At 50.6% G+C, this 9503-nt stretch overlaps 2 protein-coding genes across 5 annotated transcripts in view; one reads left to right on the top strand and one right to left on the bottom strand.

Annotated features, from left to right (window-relative positions):
- The window catches only part of GMFG (glia maturation factor gamma), a 15887-nt gene extending 11608 nt beyond the window's left edge, over positions 1–4279 (bottom strand). The window contains exons 1-2 of one of the 2 annotated variants that reach the window (XM_045292911.1): positions 4152–4279; positions 761–875 (exon numbers count right to left, since the gene is read on the bottom strand). The gene's annotated coding sequence lies outside the window, so the exon portion shown is untranslated. The remainder of the gene's footprint in view (positions 1–760; positions 876–4151) is intronic. The other variant, XM_004710312.3, reaches the window with a different exon arrangement.
- Positions 4280–4841: 562 nt separating this feature from the next.
- The window catches only part of SAMD4B (sterile alpha motif domain containing 4B), a 39578-nt gene continuing 34916 nt past the window's right edge, over positions 4842–9503 (top strand). For all 3 annotated transcript variants that reach the window (XM_045292742.1, XM_004710313.4, XM_045292741.1), the window contains exon 1: positions 4842–4878. The gene's annotated coding sequence lies outside the window, so the exon portion shown is untranslated. The remainder of the gene's footprint in view (positions 4879–9503) is intronic.

The raw sequence follows: 9503 nt of genomic DNA, 5'->3' as shown, positions 1-9503 counted from the left end.
TTAAAAGACCCCGAGTGGCATAGTGTGTTATGTGTTGGGCTGCTAACCACAAGGTTAGCAGTTTGAAACCACCAGCGACTTCTCATGTGATAGATGATATTTTACTGACTCCTGCAAAGGGTTACATCCTTGGACACCCACAGGGGCAGTTCTCCTGTGTTCTGTAGGGTCCCTGTGAGTCAGAATGGACCCAATGTCAGGGAGTTTGGGATTTACTGCCCTTTCCCTTCCGCCTACAGCCGCTGTAACTTCTCCCACCTTAGAGATGAGAACCCCTATTTCTTTCTATTCAGTTTCCTTCCCGTTTCAGCCCAACTTCTCCAAAGACCCACCTGTGGTTGCTGCCTCCCATTTAGTTTGCTCCTAAACCCTCTCCAGTCCAATTTGTACTCCTCCCCTGCATTCCAGGAACTCTTGTGGCCTAGTGGTTACAGCCAGGGCAGCCATTCGAAACCACCGGCCGCTCCGAGGGGGAAGGACAGAGCTTTCTACTCTGGTAAAGAGTTCCAGTCTCGGAAACCCACCAGGCAGTTCCACCCTGGGCTGCAAGGGTGCTGAGGCGGCAGGAACTCGCTGGCAGCAAGTTTTGTTGGTTTTTGCCCGCCTCATTCCACTGCAGTGCCAATCAATGAGTTCCAGGGTGCTTAGCCCGAGGGCCAATTCTCAGTCCTCCTGCCACCTCAGGTACACCTGACCGTCCCTCCCTCCCTCCCTCTCCCTCCCCACACCCTTCCCTTGGCCTTCAGGACCCCACACTCACTGTCCTCTTCCTCCTCTGGCTGCTGATTCCTTCACTGAGTGTTGAGGGCCCTGGGGCTCGGGCCCTGTTCGCCTGTTCTTGGCCATCACGCTTCCTTCCTGATCTTATCCACGCCCTCGGTTTTTAATAAACCAGAAACCAAACTCACTGCCACTGAGTTGATTCTGACTCATAGAGACCCAATAAGACAGGGCAGAAGGGTCCCTGTGGGTTTCTCAGACTGTAACTCTTGAACGGAGTAGAAAGCCTCGTTTTTCTCCCTTGGAGTGGCCGGTGGTTTCGAAGTGCTGATCTTCCGGATAGCAGCCCAATGCGTAACCACTATGCTACCAGAGCTCACAGTTTTTTAATGGGAATGCTCCAATGATTTCACCAGCCTGGCTATCTTCTGGAACTCTAGACTCTTATATCAACATCTCCACTGGACGTTAAAGATGCACCCTTGGCCCTTCTCTTTCTTCTTGCACCATATATGCATCAGACCTTGTCAGCTCTGAACGTCTCAGCATAATTAAAGCCCGCACACTTCTGTGCCCTGTGCAGCCCCTTCCCTGGTCCTGCCCACCTTCATCTCCTGCCTGAACCATTGGAGTAGCTAAGGTAGTTACATAATCAGGTGTCAATTTGGGACTTGAGAGGATTAAGAGTGAAGGGGTGGAGTCTAATCTGTCAATCAGGTCATAGTCAATGAGGTCTCTGTGTGGGCATGGCCTTCTCCTGAGGATTCTGGGAAACTCCTGTACTCCTCCTTGGAGGCGAGAGTCTCTCTCTCCCCCCCCCCCACCCTCTGTCTCCTGAGGAGGAGCCACATGAAGCTACCCAGAGTCAGTCAGTTTCAGAGCTGAAGGAACCACATGGAGACCCCTGCCAGCGCTGAGATGCTTACAACGCCACTGGATCCACAAGACTTCCAACCCACTGGCCTGTGACCTTCCTGCGTTATTGCATCTTCGGCATCATTGCATGTGTTTCGTGAGTCAGAAGAGAACTTTATAGATTGGTATTGAACATGTGGGCTAATATTGGACTTAAGGACTTGATCTGGACTGGGCTGGGATGTTTTCTCAATATTCAATTGCTCTTGTATATAAAACTTTCTTATGCACATGTGATTGTCTATGGATTTGTTTCTCTAGTCCAGTGGTTCTCAACCTTCCTAATGCCGAGGCCTTTTAATACAGTTCCTCATGTTGTGGTGACTCCCCAACCATAAAATTATTTTCGTTGCTACTTCCTAACTGTCATTTTACTACTATTATAAATTGGGCGACTCCCGTGAAAGGGTTGTTCGACCCCCAAAGGGGTCGCAACCCACAGGTTGAGAACCGCTCCTCTGGTCTCTCTGGACTAACACAGTAGCTTCCTCCCTAACTCCGGGCCCCTGCCTGCTTTTTCTTCACACTCCTGCCAGATCATGTCCCTCCCTACTCGGAACTCACCCACGATTTCTGTCAGTCACATCAAAGCTAAAGGTCTTTCCAAAATCAAACCAGATTCACTGCCATCGAACCCACTGTGATTCCTAGCAGTCCCAGAAGACAGAGTAGAACTGCCCTGTGGGTTTTTGCGACTGTCAGTCTTGACAGTAGAAAACTCCATCTTTCTCCCCAAGGCCTTTAATACTGTAAGCTCTGTCGCTCTTCCTCTATTACCTCTGAGACATTGTCTCACATTGCTCTCTCCTTGGGCGCTCTGCCCCAGCCACACTGGCTTCTTAGTGATTCCGTGAATGAGCCTACCACAGGGCCTTTGCATTGGCCTCTCCCTTCTTCCTGAAACCTTCTTTCCCTAATATCTTCATGGCTTGCTCCTTTATGCTTTAAGATTTCTGCCCAAATCCCACCCTCCCATTCATCTAAAATAGCGTAGATCCTATAACCCTTATCTGTCCTCCTGGAATGTGCGGTACTACCTCTCTCTCTCTCTCCTTTCATTCTCTCTTTTGGGATGCTCCTTCTGTCTCCATTGAGAGTATCAAGTGTCCCAGTTTCTCAGGGCTGTCAGCTCCTTGTTGCCATTCTTGCTTCATACTTTCCCCAAGTCGCCTCAAGAATGCCCATAGCTTAACTGCCATTGTAGATCATCCTCAAAATCTTGGTCTCCAGTCCCAATATATATTTTTTAAGCTCCAGAACCAGGGGATTCTGGATGCTTCCATTGAATGCCCCACAATGCACTGTGCTCCCAATCTCTTCCTCCTCTGGGTCTCCTTCTTGGGGAGGCCATACCACCTTCCTCCCTAATCTCCCAGACTGGGGGGTTTCTTCTGGGGCATTCAAATCTCTCTATCTCTGTGGAACACCAGTCCCAGGACTTTGCTCACCTGGTCCCTTGGACATCCCTCCACCTACCCCCTTCCCTCGTCCCACTCTGGGGCAACCTGAGTCTTTGCCCTCGCTGCTTCTCTGGACTCCTTAACCCCTAATCTTGCTCACACTAGAGGTATCTTTCAAATCCCTCTGTCTGGTTTGAACCTTTCCTTGATTTGCCTTCCTAGTTCATCGGGGCAAATCCAACATAGACCTAATTTCCGTTCATTTCCCAATACTTCCTGCCTGGAATGCGACACTTCCAACTGTCTCCAATTCTTTTCCATCCTTTAACAAGCCTTGTCTTCTAGTCAACCCCCAGGCTGATTATTTCCGTGCCCCAATGAACGAATTACCACAATAGTAATAGCAACAACTGCCACTTTATGTACACTTCAGCTCCTTCAAAAATCAGTCCCTAGTGGTGCCATGGATTAAGCGTTGGGCTGTTGACTGCCAGACCAGTGGTTCAAACTCCCTGGAGGCTCCATCGGAGAAAGATGAAATTATCTGCTCCTATAAAGATCTACTATTGGTGTAGCAGCATACGCAGGGGGCTCTGATCCGAAGGGTTAGCAGTTCGAAATCACCACCACCAGCTCCTTGGCAGAATGACTGGGCTTTTTACTCCTGTAAATAGTTATAGCCTCGAAATCCACAGGGGACCGCTATGAGTCAGCATTGAATCCATGGTAGCGAGTTTTGTTTGTTTGTTTTTTATAAAGCTCTACAGCTTCAGAAACCCTATAGAGTAGTTCTACTCTGTCCTATAGGGTCATTATGTCAGAATCGCCTTGAAGGCAGTGGACAGTGGGTGTAGCTCCCTGGTAGTGCCCTGGTTACACATTGGGTTGCAATCTACAAGGTCTGCAGATCGAAATCAGTAGCTGCCCTGCAGCAGAAAGACTGGGTTTTCTACTCCTATAAACAGTTATAGTCTCAGAAACTCACAAGGTCAGTTCTGCCCTGCCCTGCCCTGTTGGGTAGTCACTATGAGTTGGCATCAACTTAATGGCAGTGAGTTTGTTTGGAGGGGAGGGGGGAGTTGTGGCCCCAATGGAGAGAAAAGAGATTCATATTACCATTTGAGAGATGAAATAACAGGTTCGGAGCGTGGTATGGTGAGAAAGCTGAAGCTCCAGACCCCTAAATCCCAACTCTGAATCTTACGGTCAGGAGCACAGGTGGGAAAGGCCTTAGGTCACCGAGCATGCAGGTGGGGCCATGGGGAGGAGGCCCATGGGCAGAACGCCAGAATAAGGAATTGTGACTTAGTTCACGGACGCTGAGGTACGCGAGCACGAGACTGCCCCCTGTGGGGCAGGAGGCCCGATACCAGACCCCGCCAGGCCCGTTGCCCTTGGTAACACTGCGCGCGCTCCTCCCCTTCCCCGCCCGCCGGCGCCGATTCCCCTCCGTGCGGCCGACTGTCCTTCACACCCGGGGCTGACCAATCCCACTGAGGAGGGGGCGGGTCTCTTGGGCATCTTTCAACTCCCGTCGCGCCAATCTTATAAAAGACCCTCCTTTCTCCCCGCACACCTCCCAGCCTCCGGGCACTCCTCGTTTCTCATTGGCTGCTGCGCCGTTCGTCATCCCGGCGTCAACTAATGCTGGTGCGCGGCGGGCCCGTCGGGGCGGGGCCAGGGGTGGTGACGCACGGCGCGGTGACGCAGCGCGACGGCAGCGGCGGCGGCGGCGGCGGCGGTGGTCGGTGCGGGAGGAGGGAGGCGAGCTCGCGGGCCGGAGAGGGGGCGACGGTGGTGGCGGTGGCCTGAGGCCCGAGTGGCGGCGGCGGCGGCCGAGGCGGTGAGTCTTGGGCAGGGCCGGGCGGGCACGGGAAGGTGGCGAGTCGGGCTTGCGGGGATCACCTCAGGGCGACCCAGGCCGCGCGGGCGGCCCCGCCCCCTCAGGGACCCTGAGCCGCGGGCGGCGGCGGCAGGCGCGAGCGCGGGCCTTGGGGCTTCGGGGCACCTCGAGAATCCCCACACTGGTCCCCCGAGTTTGACTTCTCAGCCTTTCCGAAGCTTCCCTCCCAAATCCTCCTCCGACTCTCGGGATCGCCCAGGGGCCCGGCGAAGGGGACCATTCTCCTGACCCCCCACCGATCTAGCTCAGCCACCTTGGAGAGCATTCCCACCGATCCCCCGCAGTTTGTCTCAGAGACGCCTCTGAAAACCCTCGCGATCGCCCCCCTACAATCCCACAAGTCTTCCCAAGAGACCACTCCTTAAATCCCAACCACCTTCTCCAGAGACCACCTTCACAGGTCTCACCCACCCCGAATGCTTCTTATCCCCTCCTCTATCCGGAAAGGTCACTCCCTAGGTTCACACAATACCCCTCAGCAATCATCTCCAGCAGCCACCCTCACCAGTTCCGATAAGTCTTCGCAGACTCCCCAAAATCCTGAACTCCCCCTCCCCATACATCCCAAAAATCTCCCTCAGAGACCTGTCTGACAGATCTCAACAACCTCTCTCACAGTCTCCGAAATCTCCCCAGACTTGTATGTATTCCAAGAATTTTCAGCCCACCTGCCCCCATTCCAGAAATCTAGTTGGAGATTTTCCTTTCATATCCTCCAGATCTCAGGCCACGCCCCCCCCTAAACACCCCTTTGTATCCTGGAAATCTTCCCTGAAGATCTCCTTCACATGACCCCCAAAACATGTCAGAGACCCTCTAAAATGTCCCTGTTGCCCCACAATTCACCCAGAGAACCACACCCCTCTCCCAATATTTGTCCTCATTTCCATGCCCATTTAATATCTCCCTAAAGTCATCCTTTCGGACCCATCCATGTGTCACAGAGATTTATTCGTGTCCCCTAATCTCACCATCCTGAAATGCCCAAGAGATCAACCAACAGGCTTTCTCAAGACCTCCCTGAGCCATAAATTTTCACCAGAGACATCTCAAAATCTCCAGAAACTCTTCTCCCGTGTTGTAAGTCTTGTCCAAAACCCCTTTCTTATATCCTAGTGACCTAGTAACCTACTGCATGTTCTAAATATTGCTTCCTCAGCTATCCCCCAAATTTCCTTGTAGTTGCTATCTATCTGCTACTCCCTAAAACTATTCCCCTTAGATACGCCCTAAATCTACCTTTAGAAGAGCTTCCTGGAAGACCTTACGCAAAACCCCTGGAAGACTACCCTAAGTCATCTTCCTGATCCCTCGGAGATGCAGCTTCTCAAGAATTCCCGTACTTAGACCAAGGACCTTATGTACAGAGCTGTATGTTGCAGAAACTCCTGAATATGTCCTTGAAATCTCTCCCAGAGACCCTCTTGATCCCCCGCCCCAGCACCCCCAATCCCTTGAATCACCATTCAGAAATGCTTGCTTTAGAAGAGACTTTTCTGAAAGATTTCCTTTCCTGGGTCTCTTCTTGAAGTCTCCCCGATTCACTAGGCCCTTAGGCCCCCTCTTTAGAAGAACTCCGACTTTCCCTACGAGCTCCTGCACTTAGGAACCCTTCCACTCTGACGTGCTTCAGAAGGTCCACCACTCTGACGTGCTCATTTGGAGAGTTGGTCCCAACTCTTACTAAAAGTCCCATCCTCCTGCTTCAGTACATCTGAGACCTTCCACAGATGATCACACCAGGTTCCTTTTAGAGAATTTTCTCCAAAATTGGTCTGCACCCATCATCTACCCTGGGGCTTCATGAGACTTCCTCAGAACTCCCCTTCACATCCCCCCTCTGACATCTCTAAGAAGCCTTTCTTAGGACCCGATCAGGTTTACACTTTTCAGAACACCCTCATCCCCATCTCTTTTTTTTTTTTCCCATCCCCATCTCTTACCTTCTCATTCCTCTGAAATCAAATTCAAATCTTTGAGTCTCTCCAGAGAGCCCTGCCATTGTTCCTCAGGACACACACACACACTCCAATTTCCATGCTCTGGCCAAGAGCCCTCATGTCTGACAGACTTCCCCTTTAAACCCTCAACTCTCAAAGAATTTCAGAGTGCCTTTCTTTGGCCTTGTATTCATAGATCCCTCCTCCTCTGAGGGACCTAGAGATCCTAATGTCCCACCTTCCTCCTTTCTAATTTTCCTTTTAGAACCTTTCTCCCTCCTTTTTTCCTTTGGGGGTGTCCTCACTAACCAGTCTCTTTCCATATAGAGTGAATCTCAAGAGTGTGGCCCCAGCAGTATTAGCATCCTCAGATGTTAGATATGCAGATTCTTGGGCCACACCAGAGTGGCTGAGGCTGAAAACCAAGCCTTCCTGGTGCATTTGATGGAAATTTGAGAACCCTGGCTTTCTAGGAAAAGAAGATATAGCCTTCTGTGCCCTGCTGCCTCCGGAAGTCTCTTTTGTACCCATCTTCCAGAAAAACTCATCCACCCAGTAAGAATCTTAGTTTCTCCACTTGACTGCCCCCCCCCCCTTGCCTTGAAGCAATTACTTCGGATGCTCCCTTTGATATCTTCCTCAGCACTTTCTCTTTCTGACCTCATCTCCACCTCCACCCCAGCCTGGGGTGCTTCTGCTTCAAGTTGCTATCTCGTAGAACACACATGTCCATGTCATCTCATCCATGCTGCTCTACAAAGACACGTTACCCCATTTGACGCTTTTCTTCCTCTCTGCCTTACTGCCCAGAGTCCCCATTGTACTTCTCTTAAGCACCACCCACCTTCTCCCTGCTAGTTATTTCTACATTTGCCTACTTATTCTCGGGGGACTGAGAGCTCTGAAAGTATGTATAGGGAGCTATGTCTTGTTTCTCTGTGAAACCCCTGGGCAGGATCTGCCCTTTGCAAATTAGTGGGAATCATTAGAGAATGGGCAAGTCTTTCCTTCTGTATTTGGCCAGAGAGCTGTTGCTCCCCATTCAAGTTCAGCCACCTCTTTGCCTCTTGCCTGACCCCTCTTTGACTCTTACTGCCTTTCTCTACCCACCCCCCTGGGCCTTTCCTCTTAGGAGAGGCTGCATGCCCCCACCTGCTCCTAGCGAACTTTTCTTTGCTCAGCTCCTGATGCTGAGCTGTTCAAAGTCCAGTGCTTAGTAGCCTGCCTCACCCCACCCCATCCTGGTTGGGCTTCTTAGCCCCCCTGAACCTGTAAATCTGGGGCTTCCTTAGGACGCTCAACTTTCTTCGCACTCCGTTTCGCTCTCAAGCTGAATAGAGAAAAGGGAGACTTGTTGGGTGAACACTCGCGCTCTGCCTTCAGGGAACACCCAGGGTTGGGCAGGGGCACCACAGGACAGAACATGAGGTACCGCTTATAAGCTGTGGGAAATCAGCAGTGAGCCTGGAGCCTTTCCACTGGAAAGACTTCATGGAAAAGGTGATATTGGGGCTGGGTAGTATTCCACTGGGGTTGGAACAATGAAGAAGCAGCTTCCCAGCAGACTCTGGAACATAAACAATGGGATAGAGTCAGGAACGCCTCCTTCGCCTCACCTGGTAGACAGATAAGAAAGAAGGCACAGCCTCGCTGTTTGCATTGTGTTTGTCAGCTGCACTTTAGTAGCCCACAGAGTAAGACATGAATAATGGCTACTATTAATTGGATGCTTCCTATGTGCCAAGCACTAGGTAAGTGCTCTGCATACATAATATTCATGGAGAGCTTCTGAGGTATGTAAACTTATTTTACATATGATGAAATTGAGGCATGGTGACATAGACAGTCTCTCTTGACCCTGTTTGTCCTGAAGTTGATGCATGGGTGAGAGAGTTGAGGTTTCTGTTCAGATGGGGTTGGGTGCAATGGGACATCACAGTGTAGTAGTTAAGTGCATGGTTTCTGGGGCCACACAGTCAGGGTTTGTATCACACACCACTGCTTGCCAGTTTTGTGACCTAGGACCAATCACTAACTTTGCTGGTTCTTCGTTCCCACAGTTGAAAAAAAATGAAGTGCGAATGATATACTATTTCATAGAATCGTTATAAGGACTAAATAAGATGGTACACGTGAAGTACTTAAAACAAAGCCTTGCACTTCAGTGCTCAGTGTTAGCTGCTCCCCCTTTAAAAAAAAGACAAAAACTAGCCAAGCTTTTATCAGCCAAGACCAAACCAAAACCAAACTGGCTGCCATTGAATTGATACTGGCTCATAGTGACCCTCTAGGGCATGGTAGAACTGTCCCATGAATACTGAGACTGTAACAGTTTACAGGAGCAGAAAGCCCTATCTTTCTCCCAAGGTGTAACTGGTGGTTTTGAACTGCTGACCTTACAGTTAGCAGCCCGTATGTAACCGCTATGTTACCAGGGCCCCTCATCAGCCAGGATAGAAAGATGTAAATGCCAAACTTTAGCTCAAACTGATTTAATCAAAGGGGACTTCATTGATGCATGTTCCTGAAAAAGTCTACAACCAGGATGGCTTCAGGCTTAGCTGCATCCAGGAATTCAAGCAATCTTATTATGGCTCCTTTCCCCATTTCTCCACTAGGAAACTT

The sequence above is a fragment of the Echinops telfairi genome, unplaced genomic scaffold (genome assembly GCF_000313985.2).
Source record: "Echinops telfairi isolate 266 unplaced genomic scaffold, ASM31398v2 ScPeMD7_655;HRSCAF=1070, whole genome shotgun sequence".
In the NCBI taxonomy this organism is placed as follows: Eukaryota; Metazoa; Chordata; class Mammalia; order Afrosoricida; family Tenrecidae; genus Echinops; species Echinops telfairi.
Note: the sequence above shows the minus strand (reverse complement) of the source record. Positions and strands in the feature narration are given on the sequence as shown.